We start from the raw sequence: 17,183 nt of genomic DNA, 5'->3' as shown, positions 1-17,183 counted from the left end.
ACATTACACTAAGTGAAATAAGCCATTACAAAAATAATAATAATGGATGATTCCATTTATATAAGGCACTTAAAGAAGTTGAAATCACAGCAACAGGAAAGATGAATGGGGTTTGCCAGAGGCTGGGAGGAGAAGGGAATAGGAAATTATTGTTTAATGTTTATTTTTACAAGATGAAAACCATTCTGGAGATGGATGGTGGGGATGGTTGCACAACAATTTTAAATGCACTTAATACCACTGAACTGTGCACTTCAAATGGTTAAAACATTAAATCCTGTTATATATATTTCACCACAATAAAAAATAGGGGGGAAAAAAACAAGTTGAACTATCAAAACATGAAAAGACATGGAAGAACCTTAAACGCACATTACTAAGTGAAAGAAGTCAATCTGAAAAGGCTCCATAGTGTATGATTCCAACTCTATGACATGCAGGGAAAAGGCAAAACTACAGAGATAGTAAAAAGATCAGAGGTTTCCAGGGTTTAGTGGCGGGGGAAGGATGAATTGGTGGAGCACAGAGGATTTTTAGGGCAGTGAAACGACTCTGTATGATACAGTGATGGTGGATACATCGTTATCCATTTGTCAAAACCCATAGAATGAATATCGGAGAAGGCAATGGCACCCCACTCCAGTACTTTGCCTGGAAAATCCCATGAATGGAGGAGCCTGGTAGGCTGCAGTCCATGGGGTTGCTAAGAGTCGGACACGACTGAGCGACTTCCCTTTCACTTTTCACTTTCATGCATTGGAGAAGGAAATGGCAACCCACTGCAGTGTTCTTGCCTGGAGAATCCCAGGGACGGTGGAGCCTGGTGGCTGCCATCTGTGGGATCACACAGAGTAGGACACGACTGAAGTGACTTAGCAGCAGTAGCAGCAGCATAGAATGAATATACAGCACCAACAGAGAACCACAGCATAAACTATGGGCTTTGGGTGATACCATGTGCCAGTGTAGGTTCCTCAACTGTAATGTATGTACCACTGGGTGTGGGATGTCAGCAGTGGGGGTGGCCGCATGTGTGTGTAGGAATGTACAGAGACAGAGAGAATATGAGAATTCTCTGCACTTTCCCCTCAATTTTGCTATGAATCTAAAACTGCTCTAGAAAACAAAGTGTACTTTAAAAAAGAAAACAGCTTCAGAGTCCAGACCCCACTCTCCTGCCCCCATCCCATAACACAGCCCTGCCCATGGCCCAGAAAAGGAAGACATCCTGGCAAACCCCAAAGCACAGGGAATGTCTCCATTCATTTCTTCTCACATCAACAGCTCTGGCCTGATTATATACTACCATGGCCACCAAAGCAGCACTGCCGGCTGATTTGGGCTTTTTTCTTTATGTGTAGGCTATTAACTAACATACATTAGTTTACACAATTTTTTAAAAATTATTTTTGGTAGTGCTGGGTCTTCTTTGCTGTGCACAGGCTTTCTCTAGTTGCGGCAAGTGGGGGCTACTCTCTGGCTGCGGTGCATGGGCTTCTGATTGCGGCAGCTTCTCTTGCTGGGGAGCCCCAGCTCTAGAGTGTGCGGGCTTCAGTAGCTGCAGCATGCTGAGCTCAGTAGTTGCAACTCCTGGGTTCTAGAGCACAGGCTCAGTAGTTGTGGGGCACAGGCTTAGTTGTTCCGCGCCATGTGGGATCATTCCGGATCAGGGATCGAGCCCGTGTCTCCTGCATTGGCAGGTATATTCTTTACCACTGAGCCACCCAGGGAAGCCCTAGTTTACACTGTTAACCAATAAAAAAGGTGGCTGGGTGTAGCAGGATGATCACCAGTCCAGGTCAGAAGACTTGCAGACTAAGCCCATCTCCTTCCATAGCTCTGTGACTTTGGGCAAGGCATTTCCCCTCTGAGATGCTGAAACGCATCTGAAAATGAATACTCCCTCCCTCTTTGCCACATCTGGCTATTTGAAAGTTCTTCAGCTGTGATTCATAGTGTGGATATATGTCATTTCTTAAAAAAAATAAAACCTTTTAAGGGCATGTTATGTTCATTTTTGCTACGTGAACAGAAAAGTAATACTTTGCTTATTCTTTAGATGAGGAAGTTTAGACTTATTATTAACTATCCATGATGTGAAGGAGTGGTCACCCCACAGAGTGAAGGGTCAGTCTGGCCTTGTTCTCACAGCCAACCAGGTCAAGGAGAGGGGGCATTTCAGAGGGAAAAACACAGGGACAATGTGTGTGTGGTCCTGGGATGAACTTGTGCAAATTTAAAACAACTTGAAAAAGAAAAGAAAGGAAAGGCTTGGTATGGACACTATCCTGGAGAGCAGAGAAGGACCAGGTTACTGTCGTGAGCCACAGGTAGATGAGCTGGACTGGGACTCAGGTCTTCCTCCAAATCACACTAGGGTTGGGTAAGAGGTTAGTCAAGCTCACCTGGACCACTGTCTTCTGTTTGGCATCTGTAAAGCCTTTCCAGAATCAAGGAAAATCAGGATATCTCCCTCATTCACCTCTTTCAACTTTATCATGGCCTCTTCACCTCAGTGACTGAAGCTTTAGTTCAGGGTCACATCTTCTCTGCCCTGGATCATCCTGGCAGGCTCCCAACCAGCCTCCCTGACTGTGCTTTATCTTCCTCTAAACCAGTAGTGCACAATCATGGCTGTACATGGGAATTACCTGGGGAGTTTTAAAATATACTAATACTCTTCTTAAAATTTACACATAAAGCTACAGTAATCAAAACAGCATGGTAACGGCATAAGGATAGGCATATAGACCAGAGGGCAGCAAGGAGACCAAACGAGTCCATCCTAAATGAAATCAACCCTGAATGTTCATTGGAAGGACTGATGCTAAAGCTGAAGCTCCAATACTTTGGCCACCTGATGTGAAGAGCTGACTCACTGGAAAAAACTCTAATGCTGGGAGAGATTGAGGACAGGAGGAAAAGGGGATGACGGAGGATGAGATGGCTGTATGGCATCGCCGACTTGATGGACATGAGTTTGAGCAAATTCCAGGAGACAGTGAAGGACAGGGAAGCCTGGTGTGTTGCAGTCCATAGGGTCACAAAGAGTTGAACAAGACTTATAGACTAAGCAACAACAACAAATAGATCCGTGGAATAGAATTGAGAATTCAGAAACAAACCTATACATCCATGGCCAATGAACTTTCAACAAGGGTGCCAAGACTATGCAGTGGGGGAAAACAGTCTCTTCAGTGGTAGTCCAAGGATATTCAAGTGCCAAAGAATGAAGTTGGACTCCTACCTCAAACCATATACATAAATTAACTCAGAATGAATCGATGGCCTAAATATAAGAGCTAAGGTCTTAAAACTCTCAGAAGAAAACATGGAGGTGAATCTTTATTAGTTTGGATTTGGCAACGGAGTCTTAGACATGACACCGAAAGCACAAGCAACAAAAGGGAAAATAGACAAGTGGGTAGAGGCTCCACTGCGGTGGCAGCCAGGCCTTCTTCACCACCACCCACCCCCACCAGCCACCTGCCTCCTGCTGGGAGATCTCAGCAGGAGGATGATCTGCAGGCTTCCAGGAAGCTGCCTTCACTCATTTGCTCGGCCTGCTGTAAAGGGCTGGCTGGGGAGATGAAAACATCAAGGGACTCCCCATTCTTCCAAGCTCCAAACTCCACGCAAGGCTGGGCAGAGAACATAGGAGCAGTGCCAGCGTGGGTGCCTGCCGTGGTGCATCACTGCAGGCATGCAGGGTGCTCTTAAGCCACATGGGGACCACCATGAACGCCATGGGGTGATGATGTGAGTCCTGGGGGGTGCTTCATGAAAGTCTTAGCTGCCTCTGTAGTACTATGCGGGGTCCCTAAGGACACACACCATGCGCCTCTGGAAATGTGAACGAGTGCCTTTGAGGGGGCTGCGGGTGCTGTGGGGTGCTATGGCAAACACTCACTTTAGGGCAGGAACCCTGGGTTTGGGTCCTAACCTTGCTGCTTTTTAGAGGTGAACCCTAGAATAATTTACCACTTTCCAAAATCCCAATTGTCCTTAAAAAGAGTTTACTAATACCTGCCTCCCTGGGGAGGATCTGTGACTACCTCCAGAGAGGGTCCAGGAACGATCACTGGGAGTCAAACATAAACCATGGAATTAGGGCTCAGGAAGAACTGTTCACACCCGACATGGCCTCACGCCCCAGGAGTGTCAGAGCAGAGAGCTGACACAATCCAGGCGCTTCCTCTCGGGCCATTTTTAGATCACGTACAGAAAGAGGTATGTGTCTCCAGGGTGACCCCACTGTGTGCTCACAAACACCCAGCTTTCTCATGTCAAGAGCCCAAGCCTCTTCACAGAGGTCACCTCGGAAGGCCACCCACATCATTCCAGGGAGCGACCCTCATTCAAAGCAAACAGGAGCATCGCGCTGGCGATTTCCTGGCCCTTACAACCACCCAGTGGGGGTGCATGCTATTTGCCCACTTAATAGATAAGAAAACGGAGATCATTCTGGGTGATCAAAGCACTCATCTGGAGTCAAACAGCTACTGAAGGGCGGAGCTGGGACTCAGCCTCTGTCAGTCTGGCTGAGAGGCCGGCAAACATTTCCCACAACAGTGCACGCCTGTCTGCCCGTAGCTGATGGTCATCTTTACGTGCTCCCTGTGACTATAACATTTCTGTTTCCTGATTAACCACAGAGGCCAGGCGAGATCACTGCCGTCTCAGCAGCCTTGCTGATGGTAAACCAAGATCAACAGCCTCCTTACTGTTTTTCTTTCTGTACTTCAAGAGACTCTTTCCTCTCACCCAAGGCCCAAGGCTTCCCCCGATGGAGAAACGTCCCTTAAAGAAAGATCCTGAGGAAGTGAAGCTATTTCTGACTCACTTCAGCGCCTTCCCCTGATTAAGAAAATCAGGCAGGAATCCAGGTTCTGATAAGGTGATTGCTTCCTGCGGGGATCAGGAGGTTTACATAGAATATTATGGCTGAGGTGGCTGGTTGAGCCCGGCGAGCTGCAGGACAGATGCTGGGAGGGCTCCAGAGAAGCCCCCCACCCCGATTCCTGGCCTCAGTGCTCCTCTGCATTGTCCACTTGGGTGGCCCTTGACCTGGTCCTGCTTTATCTGCTTCTAGGACCTGGCCACCCTGCCTTGGATTTCAACCTAAAATAACCCCAGCCAGCCAGGAGGCACACTCCACCGTTGACAGGATGAGCTTGGAAACTGGTGGAGTATCAGATTAGTGACTCAGAAAGTGACCAAGTACAAGCTCAATCCCGGGCACCAGAAAACCAAGACCCGCAGAGATTTTAACAAGAACCCCAACTTAAAAAAAAAAATTGTTAAAAAGATCTTTGTGTCTTTTTCAAGAAATGAAGTTCAGAGATGTGATTTGGTTTCAAGGGATTTTTTGACCTTAAGATTCAAGTCATAGAACCGGTAAGCAAAATGCACAAGAATGGTCAGGTAGTTCAGAGAGGTGCTTCAGATTCAGCCACACAGTGCTGTGTGACCTTGAGCGAGTCACTTAACCTCTCTGAGACCCGGTTTTCTCTTCCCTAAGATGGAAGTGACAATAGGGCTGTTGGTGCAGGAACTGCAACTTAACCCTGCACTCGGCATGGAGAAGCTTCATTCAAGGTTAGCAAATCTGACTCTTCTGATTAGCGGGGACTCAAACACAGTTCCATCTGCATCTCTGTGGTCTGCACCTGTGGTCTTTCCCCTGAGGGTCTGTGTCATCCTTTACTCAAGACAGGCAATCAGATCTCTCAGAGCTTTCCAATCCCCTCTCCTCGCCACAGACTGGACCAAACCGCTGCCTCCCTGTCACTCCCCCGACCCCATACCACCACCTGTTCCTTCCTGTAGCTCAGCCCTGGTCTTGGGACCTCAGCAACTGGGGACGTGTGGTTGGAACAGAGATTCAAGTCACTGCTGCCCCATATTTACAGATGAGGAAATGAGGCACAGTCTGAGAGCCAGAAGCCAAACATCCTGGCTCCTCATTCAGGAACTTTCAGGGAAAAAATGAGGTAACCCGGCCTATCACCAGACCTGGGATGGTGAGCAGCCCAAGAAGCTTCTAGAACCCAAGAAGCAGACCAAGGCTTTTCCATTCCCAATTCCATCGTGGAATGTGATGGCTGATCCTAGTACTTGTGGATTTAAACTTTATCCAAAAAGAGTCTTGGAATGGGGGAGGCAATGAGGGAAGAGGTTGGGGGAGGGGATGAGGGGAGAGACATGGGTGGAAATCACCCTAGGAAGGTATTTCCTTCCCACAATCCCAAGATTACGGTGGGTGTGGGGGAGGGGGTGTGGGAGGGAGGGGAAGTGTGGGGGAGAGGTGTGGGGGAGGTGAGGGGAGGGGCATGTGGGGAGGGGAAGGAGGGGTCCTTGACAGAGGTGGGACCCTCTGTGAGCCTCCAGGAACTCTGCTTTCCCCCAGAGGCTCACCTCCTCCAGCCCTTCAACCCTCAGCTCTTGGGTTGTCTCAGGACCAACCCTGACCTTCTGCCCCACAGTGGGGCAGCACCCAGTCTGGTGAGATTCCCGCTTCAGCGTCAGCCTCCTTCTCCTCATCCCTCACCCCTCACCTTTGCTCCCATCATGCAGCAAACATCTGGGGGTGAGGACAAGAGGAAAGCCGCCTTTCACCTGCCCTGCAGCCTCCAGCACGAGCTGAGAGCTTTCTCACTCAGCCACAGAGGGTCTGGTCTGGGAGCAGGGAAAGGAGAGAAGAAGATTCGAGCCTCTTATTTGAATAAATTGAGATCCACGCCTCCGGGGCACCAAACTTACCTTTTTCAACTGGTGTCTTCTCCTGTCTGGGGTGTCAAGATTCTCCTGAGGTCTCTTTCTGATGGTGGCTTCAGGATAAACTCTAGAAGGAGGACAGAGAGAAATACATTTTAAAAGGCTAAGGGGGCCTTCCCTGGTGGCTCAGGGGTAAAGAATCCGCCTGTCAATGCAGGAGACGTGGGTTTGATCCCTGATCCGGGAAGATCCCATGCACCACGACTACTGAGCCCACACGCCACAACTACTGAAGCCCGTGTGTCCTAGAGCCGGCGATCCACACCACACAAGCCACCGCAATGAGAAGCCCGCACACCACAATTAGACAGTGGCCTCCACTCGCCCCGACTGGAGAAACGCCCACGCAGCAACGAAGACCCAGCACCGCCAAAAATAAATAAATAAGGCAAGGGATGGGGGGCATGCAGCTTCTGGGGCCACGTCTCTTAGATGTTCCCCCACTCTCACCTCCCATCTCTGCGGGAGGTGATACAGAAGCCAGACAGGGCCCAGCAAGACAGAAGCAAGCATCCAGCCCCACCGAGGGTCCCAGGATGGTGTCCCCAGTGCCTAGAGCCCGGGGTATATTTTCAATCTTTCAAAATAACCCCGGGAGCCTGTACAATGGCCCTGTGATGACATGGAGCGGGCTGATCGCAGCACCGCACTGTGTCTCTTTGCTTCTAGCTAGAATGTTATCAACTTGGTGTGGGGACTCCACTTTCTTCAGGCGAAGTAAAGGCTCTCTGAGTCATTTTGAAAATGCGAAAGCGAATTAATCATTGCTTAATGAATGCAGGCTCTGGGGCAGACTCACACTTTCAAGATCTGGTATTCAGGCACAGATAAGTAGTAAGTGGAGAACACTCTGATGGTGAGAAAAACAACTCAGCTCCAGAGCCTAGGACCCAGAAATCCAGCCTCTCCCCACACCCCCCACCTCCTCTCTGTCAGTTTCACGTAGAGTTCGAAGGTCACTGGAGAAGGATCAAATTCACTGCATACCTGTCAGCCAAGGCTTAGGCTGGTTCCAGGGGACCAGCTCGTTCACATGCCCAGCTGAGCAAAAGACACAGCTGAGCAGAAACAGGGAGGGCCGGGGGCCCCCATCCCTGCCTTCCAATGACCCGGCCGCACAGAAGCCCCTATTAAATTTCATATTGCCTCAAATAATAATGACAATGATCCCAACACCCTCAACAATCTCATGAGAAAGTATGGCCCCGTTAGGAATGAGGACCACGATGAATTCCGAGGCGTTAACTTGCCCACACGGCCATGCTGCTGAAAAGGGACAGACCCGGGACGACACTCAGGGAAGTCAAGCCCTTGAAACTGCCCTCTCCATGGTGGGGGAGGCCTAGTTCAAGGAGAGCAATGAGTTCAAGGTCTGCCCTGTAGATCCCAGCACCAGAGCACCCTATGCATAAAAGAAGTTCTCGGAACTTCCTGCTGACTGATGGGGAACAAGGCTTGGCCAGAGGACATGACCTGGTTTTATTTGGCTATCTAATTTGGCTCTTTATTTGGATGCCTCAGACATCCACCCAGGCGGTGTCAGCCCAGGGGGCCTCAAGTGTCATGGGCCAGACTAAAGCTACAGTCAGAAGAATTCATGATATATATACATGTACAGATACACCTACAGCCATATCCGTCTCCATATACATCCATACACATATGGATAAGCTTGTATATGTATAAAAGTTTCATTTTTAACTACAAATGTGCAAGTTTTCCCATACTCATTTATCCTGTTTAACAGACTCACTGTGCAATCTCCGTAATATGACCTTCCAGGCTATAGTCCGTGTAATCACATATGTGTGTGCGTGCATGCTAAGTCATTTCAGTCGTCTGACTCTTTGTGATCCCATGGACCATAGCCCACCAGGCTCCTCTGTCCATGGGATTCTCCAGGCAAGAATATTGGAGTAGGTTGCCATACCCTCATCCAGGGGACTTTCCCCGCCCAGGGATGGAACCTGCGTCTCTTGTGTCTCCTGCACTGGCGGGCAGGTTCTTTACCACCAGCACCATATTTGTGTACATGTGTGTATAAGCATGTACCCACGGTGGCCCACATGCAGACTGTGGGATCTTACATGTGTTATACAACCCCAGCTCTCTGTGAGACCATGTCTACCTCTGCAAGTGAGCACACAAGCATCTTCTGGAGTCTTCTTCACAGTATCCATGGTCAGTGTGGACTACAGTCCCTCACCTCACCCCCCATGCATATGTGCGTATTTCCATTTCTGGCTGTTACCACCTTGTGGCCATGGGCCCCTTGGTGCACTCATTTCTGTGTGGATGTTTTCAAGCACTTCCACAGCCTGGATGCCTCGAAGCTGGACGGCCAGGCAGAGGCTCCGCGAACATCACATTTGACAAACTGCCTTCTCCCTGTTGGTGTTGTTTAGCCGCTTAGTCGTGTCTGACTCTTTTGCGACCCCGTGGACTGCAGCCCTCCAGGCTCTTCTGTCCGTGGGATTTCCCAGGCAAGAGTACTAAAGTGAGTTGCCATTTCCTTCTCCAGGGGATCTTCCCAACCCAGGGATCAAACCCAAGTCTCCTGCATTGGCAGGCGAATTCTTTAGTGCTGAGCCACCAGGGAAGCCCCACAATACTGGATTTACTCCCTTCAAATAGCAGGGCAGGAGCCCCTTTGCTTGAATGCAAATTTGAACTCAGAGTTCAGCCTGCAGAGTTTTTCTGTTCACCTCCTGGTGGCCTGGGAGGTCGTGTTCCCTGGATGAGGCAGGATTTTATTTCTTGTCTTATGTAGCTGTCCACTGTTCCACTTCCCCGGAGCATCTCTGTGTTCCTGGTCCACCTGAGCCCGGGAACTACATTTACAGGCTCAGAACTGATAATGAGCTTTTATGAGCTCTAGGGACCGTGAGGAACACGTATTAATGTCAAGTGTGCCCGTCAGCCACACAGCCTGTGTGAATGTCACACATTAACAAAATTAAAGGCTGCAGCCACGCTGGGAAGGAGCCGCGGGCTGCGTGTCAGGAGGTGTGAGCAAGGCCCGTCAACAACAAAATTACTTTTCGGGTTTTGCACTCCCGAGCCTGAAGCTGTCTTCACTCTTCGATGGAATTCTGTCTTCCTGCGCCTAAGAGGAGATTAGTTTATTACCAGCCTGCCAGGAGAGGTGAAATCCGGCACTAATCCTAATTCCCATTTAAGCAAATCTGCATTGTGTGAGGGAAACCAGCTGGGCTCGGAATTTCTTCCCCTCTCCCCTGAGATCTCCTCCCAGCCCCATCCTCTCTGTGGGGGAGGAAGTCACTACAGATGTTAGACCCAGAGCCCTCTGAGGAGGGGAAAAGAATCCTAGGGTTTAGGGCCAAGACGGCAATGTCGGGGCCGGGGCTGGGGGCTGGTGACAAGAGGCAGCATCGAAAGGTGGCCGGCAGGGTGATGGAGTCTGAGGTTGACCAGGCAGTCTTGTGCCCTGGACTTGCTCTTGCTTTTATCCAAAGTCCCCCACCCACCCCCTCCACCTGCAGGTTTAAAGTGAAACAGGTTGGAATTCTGTTGTTGTTCAGTCGCTCACTCACTCTTTGTGAACCCATGGACTGCAGCACGCCAGGCTTTCTTGTCCTTCCTGTCCTTACCATCTCCCAAAGCTTGCTCAAACTCATGTCCGTTGAGTCGGTGACGCCATCCAGCCATCTCGTTCTCTGTCGCCCCCTTCTCTTCCTGCCTTCAATCTTTCCCAACATCACGGTCTTTTCCAATGAGTTGGCTCTTCACATCAGGTGGCTAAATTATTGGAGCTTTCAGCTGCAGCATCACTGACTACGCTAAAGCCTTTGACTATGTGGATCACAATAAACTGTAGAATCCTGAGTCCACCTCTGACAAGCTCTGTGACCTTGAGCAAATGAACTTCCTGCTCCACGCCTCAGCTCCTCATCTGGGAAACAGGGTTAACAACAGCTGATGACTCATACAATGTGAGGATGACATGACGAATGTACACACAGGACTCAGCTAAGAGCCTGACACGTAATACCCTCTCTCTTGAATGTAAGACTCCATGGGTTATAATTGCACCATCATTTTATGGGTTTCTGATAAAGAGAAAACAGTGCCTGTTAAGCTATTTGATTAAGGCATCACTTTTTGTATGATGCACCCTCATTTCAGAGACCTTAAAGTATTTTTTTAACAAGGGTGCCTTCAGTTCAGTTCAGTCGCTCAGTTGTCTGAGCAACTCTTTGCAACCCCATGGACTGCAGCACGCCAGGCTTCCCTGTCAATCAACAACTCCCAAAACTTGCTCAAACTCATGTCCATTGAGTCGGTGATGCCATCTAACCATCTGTCGTCCCCTTCTCCTCCTGCCTTCAATCTTTCCCAGCGTCAGAGTCTTTTCCAAGGAGTCAGTTCTTCACATCAGGTGGCCAAAGTATGGAATTTTCAGCGTCAGCATCAGTCCTTTCAATGAATATTCAGGACTGATTTCCAGTAGGACGGACTTGGTTGGATCTCCTTGCAGTCCAAGGGACTCTCAGGAGTCTTCTCCAACACCACGGTTCAAAAGCATCAATTCTTCAATGCTCAGCTTTCTTTATAGTCCAACTCTTACATCCATATGTGACCACTGGAAAACCCATAGCCTTGACTAGATGGACCTTTGTTGGCAAAGTAATGTCTCTGTTTTTTAATATACTGTCTAGGTTGGTCATAACTTTCCTTCCAAGGAGTAAGCGTCTTTTAATTTCATGGCTGCAATCACCATCTGCAGTGATTTTGGAGCCCCCAAAAATAAAGTCTGTCACTGTTTCCCCATCTATTTGCCATGAAGTGATGGGAGTGGATGCCATGATCTTCATTTTCTGAATGTTGAGCTTTAAGCCAACCTTTTCACTCTCCTCTTTCACATTCATCAAGAGGCGCTTTAGTTCATCGCTTTCTGCCACAAGGGTGGTGTCATCTGCATATCTGAGGTTATTGATATTTCTACCAGCAATCTTGGTTCCAACTTGTGTTTCATCCAGCCTGGCATTTAGCATGATGTACTCTGCATATAAGTTAAATAAGCAGGGTGACAATATACAACCTTGACATACTTCTTTCCCAACTTGGAACCAGTCTGTTGTTCCATGTCCAGTTCTAACTGTTGCTTCTTGACTGCATACAGATTTCTCAGGAGGCAGGTCAGATGGTCTGGTATTCCTGTCTCTTTAAGAGTTACTATGGGCAAGAATCCCTTAGAAGAAATGGAGTAGTCCTCATAGTCAACAAAAGAGTTCGAAATGCAGTACTTGGGTGCAGTCTCAAAAACAACAAAATGATCTCTGTTCGTTTTCAAGGCAAACCATTCAATATTACAACAATCCAAGTCTATGCCCCAACCAGCAATGCTGAAGAAGCTGAAGTTGAATGGTTCTATGAAGACCTACAAGACCTTCTAGAACTAACACCCAAAAAAGATGCCCTTTTCATTATAAGGGACTGAAATACAAAAGTAGGAAGTCAAGAGGTACCTGGAGTAACAGGCAAATTTGTCCTTGGAGTACAAAATGAAGAAGGGCAAAGGCTAATAGAATTTTACCAAGAGAACACACTGGTCATAGCAAACACCCTCTTTCAACAAAACAAGAGAAGACTCTACACATGGACATCACCAGATGATCAATACTGAAATCAGATTGATTATATTCTTTGCAGCCAAATATGGAGAAGCTCTATACAGTCAGCAAAAACAAGACCAGGTGCTGACTGTGGCTCAGATCATTAACTCCTTATTGCCAAATTCAGACTTAAACTGAAGGAAGTAGGGAAAACCACTAGACCATTCAGGTATGATTTAAATCAAATCCCTTAGATTATACAGTGGAAGTGACAAACAGATTTAAGGGATTAGATCTAATAGAGTGCCTGAAGAACTATGGACAGAGGCTTATGCCATTGTACAGCAGGCAGTGATCAAGACCATCCCCAAGAAAAAGAAATGCAAAATGGTTGTCTGAGGAGGCCTTACAAACAGCTATGAAAAGAAAAGAAGTGAAAGGCAAAGGAGAAAAGGAAAGATATACCCATTTGAATGCAGAGTTCCAAAGAATAGCAAGGAGAGATAAGAGAGCCTTCCTCAGTGATCAGTGCAAAGAAATAGAGGAAAACAATAGAATGGGAAAGACTAGAGATCTCTTCAAGAAAATTAGAGATACCAAGGGAACATTTCATGCAAAGATGAGCACAATAAAGGACAGAAATGATACGGACCTAACAGAAGCAGAAGATATAAAGAAGGGTGCCTTGGAATCCATGAAATATACAATAAGGGCTTAGTCAATGCTAGTTAGTGATGATACTAGCCAGGTACTCCCATTTTGCAAGGTCTGGTTCAAAACTTAGATTTTCTTCCTCATCTTCTTTCTTCCAAGCAAAGCAAATCTGCATTTTAAAATAAATGTATAGGAAAAAAATCTGACAGCCACTTTAGTATCCTGGATAAGACCAGATGAGAGACTTAAATATCTACCCTGATGTTTTCTACTCTATATTAAAATTGAAATAGTACACACACACACACACACATATATATTTGTTCAATAGTGTACATACTAGGAGTATACAGCCTACTGGCTTTTCAAAAGCAGAGCACCCTGTGGAACGGGACACCCAAATCAAAGACTTCCCTATTCTCCAAGTCATTGTTTCTCTTCCATCCCAGGTCCCCCCAGTCATCCCTGTTTCTCTGTCCTCACTGCCGCTCCCTGCTGGTCCCTGCCTGGGCACAGCCCGAGGTCGGCTGTCTGCTTACTGCAAGTAGGCTCCATCTTGTCTGCCAGCCTGCTGCCTCTGTTCCATCCAACATGCCCTCTCCTTTGCTGTCAGACAGAGCCCATGTCTTTCTCTTCTGCTTCAGTGGGTTTCCTGGCCTCCCTCTACCTATACACAGGACCTTTTATCATCTGACCCCTGGCTGCCTTTCCAGGCCCATTTTCAGGTCCTTGCAATATGCACAGACTCCATAGTCAAACTGAACTGACCTGGACACTCATGCCACACCACCACACTCAGTCAGATCTGGCTGTTTTTCATTCTGCCTGGAGGTCCATTCTGTCTTTCCTAATCCTGAACTTCAGCCCCACCCCCACATCCCCAAATCACTAGGAAAAGTCCTAGTGTTTTGGAAAACTCATCCTGCAAAACCCTTCTTCAATATCTGCTCTGAGAAACCTTCCCAGACGTACACAGGCACGATTAATCACTGTTCTCTGGGCTCTTATAACAATTTGTGTACATAGGTAGTAAAGTCTGCATCGAAGCACAGTCTATTTTTTTGTTCATGTGATTTTTCTCCTCCATCAGACTGAAGGATGTGGGTGATGTCTTACCCACTCTGTGGTCTCAATTCCTGACTCAGCACATAATAGCTGGATGAATGGATAGTTGCTATGATAGATGAATAGATGGATGGGTAGAGAGTGAAGAAGAACTGAATGGTAGAAGAGAAAAAGGAACTAGATTGTAGTTGGTTGCAGAGATGGATAAATAATTAAAGATATAGAAAGACGAACGATGGATACATGCATGCAGAAATGTACAGATAAATGGATGCAAGCATGCATGGATGCATGGAAACAGAAATGGATGACCGATGATACACGTAGATGGATGGATGGGTGATGGATGGATGGACAGGTAAACGGAGAAATGAATAGGAGGACGGATGGAAGTGACTGTATCTATAAAAGAACGGGTTTTATATGAAAAGTAGGAAGGCAGAGCTTGGTTAATGGAGATAAGAGAAGGAACGAAAGACTCTTAACTATTTGTGTAACTTCCTGTGGACCCCAAGAGGCTATGTTTTTTCCAGTAGTCATGTACAGATGTGAGAGTTGGATCATAAAGAAGGCTGAATGCCAAAGAATTAATGCTTTCAAACTGTGATGCTGGAGAAGACTCCCGAGAGTCCCTTGGACAACAAGGAGATCAAACCAGTCAATCCTAAAGGAAATCAACCCTAAATATTCATTGGCAGGACTGATGCTGAAGCTGAAGCTCCAATACTTTGGCCACATGATGCAAAGAGTTGATTCATTGGAAAAGACCATGATACTGGGAAAGATTGAAGGCAGTAAGAGAAGGGGATGACAGAGGATGAGATGGTTGGATGGCATCCCCAACTCAATGGACATGAGTTTGAGTAGACTCCAGGAGATGGTGAAGGACAGGGAGTCTGGTGTACTGCAGTCCATGGGGTCACAAGGAGTCGGACACAACTTAGTGAATGAACAGCAACAAAATGGGTGAAAAGTCAGGCTCAGTGGACAGTGTAGAACCATTTGGATGATTACCTGTGAGTAGGCTCAAAGGGAGCAAACCCCCACTAGAGCCTGCTGCCTTTCTGCAATGTGGGGCAGGGTGGGTGGTAGGTGGAATGCCCTCAGCATCAAATGGCAGTGAGCACCATGGTCAAGAGACCAGGCTTTCCTCTCCCACAGGCCTAGGTATGAGTCTCAACTAGGCCACCTGCCACCCTTGGGGCCTTGGGAAAGTTCCTTATCCCACTAAACCTCACATTAGTCATATGCAAATTCTGGACCACCATAGTCCTACCTCAGTGGCCTGAGCTGTATATTAGATGAGCTGCTGGTGCTGCTAAGTCGCTTCAGTCGTGTCCGACTCTGTGCGACCCCATAGACTTCACCCACCAGGCTTCCCCATCCCTGGGATTCTCCAGGCAAGAACCCTGGAGTGGGTTGCCATTTCCTTCTCCAATGCGTGAAAGTGAAGTCATTTAGTCGTGTCCGACTCTTAGCGACCCCATGGACTGCAGCCTACCAGGCTCCTCCGTCCATGGGATTTTCCAGGCAAGAGTACTGGAGTGGGTTGCCATTGCCTTCTCCAATTAGATGAGCTAAGGGATTATAAGTGATTCTCACGGTGCTCAGCACAGAATAAGCCCTCAGAGCCCAGAGAAATTACATGAAAGAACTTGTTGCTACTTTCTATAAAGAGGGTAGTGGCCATGATCAGTGGTTCCAAGCACAGTCCTCGGACCCTGCCCTCTCTCCCTCAGGGGTCTACACTCAGAACCGGTGGCATCTACACCCTATTGTACAGCCTACCACTTTAATTCACAATAGATGGACTTTCTAACTGATTACATAGTAAGTTTCCAGATGATGTTGAAGATGACTAATTGAGAGCCTCTTGATATCCTAGAATCCCAAGTCAGTAGGATTTCAGAGTGGAGAGCTGGGAAGTCTTCCTGGAAGAGGCAGCAAGAAAAGGACAGAAAAGAAGGTGATCAGCTCAATGATGAGCCTTTTCCTGGCTAGCTCCTGTTTTCTCTCTCTCTTTCTCTCTCTCTCTCTGTTTTTCTCCCTCCCTATCTACTAGCCACCCTACATGGACCAGCCTTCCTTCTGAATTCTGTGATCACAAGGACTCTGGGTCTTGAGCCCCAAGAAGGGACAGCATCCTCGGCGAGTCCTGGAAGCCAGCTCAGCCTTGGGCCCCCTCGCCCCACACCGATGCCAGGCCACAGGATCCAGGCTGGGCTGCAGCCAGCCGGATGCATCGCTTGTAGATGGATAAAAGCTCTGCAGTTTATGGCTCCAAAGCAAAGCTGGGGCTTTGTTTGGCTTTGTTTTAAATTAGCAAGGCAGGGGGTTGGCGTGGGGGTGGGGGAGAGGGAGAGGAGCCAAGGCTTGTTCAGGACGAGTTCCTGCTGCGTCCTGCATCTCAAAGATCCCCTGGGCAACCCTTAATGAAGCCGCCTGAGCTCATCACGCCTCTGCCTTGCCTCTCCACCTGCACTTGTCTCGCTGGGGGAGGGAGAGGGCTTCCCAGGGCCGCCCGCCCTGTCACTCAGCCCCATCACCCTCTGTTCCCGTGATGAGTCCCTGAATGAGCCTGTTAATTGTGTCCCAGGGTCTCGATGGGGCTGAAGTGGGAGCCGTGACATCCTCAGAAAGACTGGGAGGTATGATTTATCTTTGCTCGGGGAGGGGAGGGATGCACCTGCCATCGGGCACAGTGCAGGGGGCGCTGGCACTGCTAGCCAGGGCCCAGGATGATCTGCCTGGTCGGTGAGGGACTCCCAAGCTGAGCTCAATAGCTCTTGGTGGCTTGGGGAGGGTGGAAGGGCCCCCGAAGAGAGAGGCACCTTCCCCACAAATTAACATGTGAAACTGTTAATTCTCACTGCAACTGTCGTTGGTGATCATCTCCCCTTCTCGGCACCTGCTGTCAGGCCTGGAGTTGTTCCGCACATGCCAGTCAGGGTCTCTGGTGCTCTCTGCATGGTACTGGGATCCATGGGACAGATGCCACCCCTCGGTGCCTGACAGAACAGGAAGGGCAACTGGTGAGACTGCCCTTCATCAGCGGGCAATGCTCTGCATCTGCTCCCCCTCTTTCCCGACTGGAAGCACTTTTTGGTACCT

The 17,183-nt window shown here is 48.3% G+C and overlaps 1 protein-coding gene across 6 annotated transcripts in view; it reads right to left on the bottom strand.

Annotated features, from left to right (window-relative positions):
- Nucleotides 1-17,183, bottom strand: part of TSPAN18 (tetraspanin 18) — a 215,568-nt gene that overhangs the window by 166,947 nt on the left and 31,438 nt on the right. For 5 of the 6 annotated variants that reach the window (XM_059875002.1, XM_024975564.2, XM_024975566.2 and 2 more), the window contains one exon: nucleotides 6,763-6,844. The gene's annotated coding sequence lies outside the window, so the exon portion shown is untranslated. 6 annotated transcript variants of the gene reach the window in all.

The sequence above is a fragment of the Bos taurus genome, chromosome 15 (genome assembly GCF_002263795.3).
Source record: "Bos taurus isolate L1 Dominette 01449 registration number 42190680 breed Hereford chromosome 15, ARS-UCD2.0, whole genome shotgun sequence".
NCBI classification, from domain to species: domain Eukaryota; kingdom Metazoa; phylum Chordata; class Mammalia; order Artiodactyla; family Bovidae; genus Bos; species Bos taurus.
Note: the sequence above shows the minus strand (reverse complement) of the source record. Positions and strands in the feature narration are given on the sequence as shown.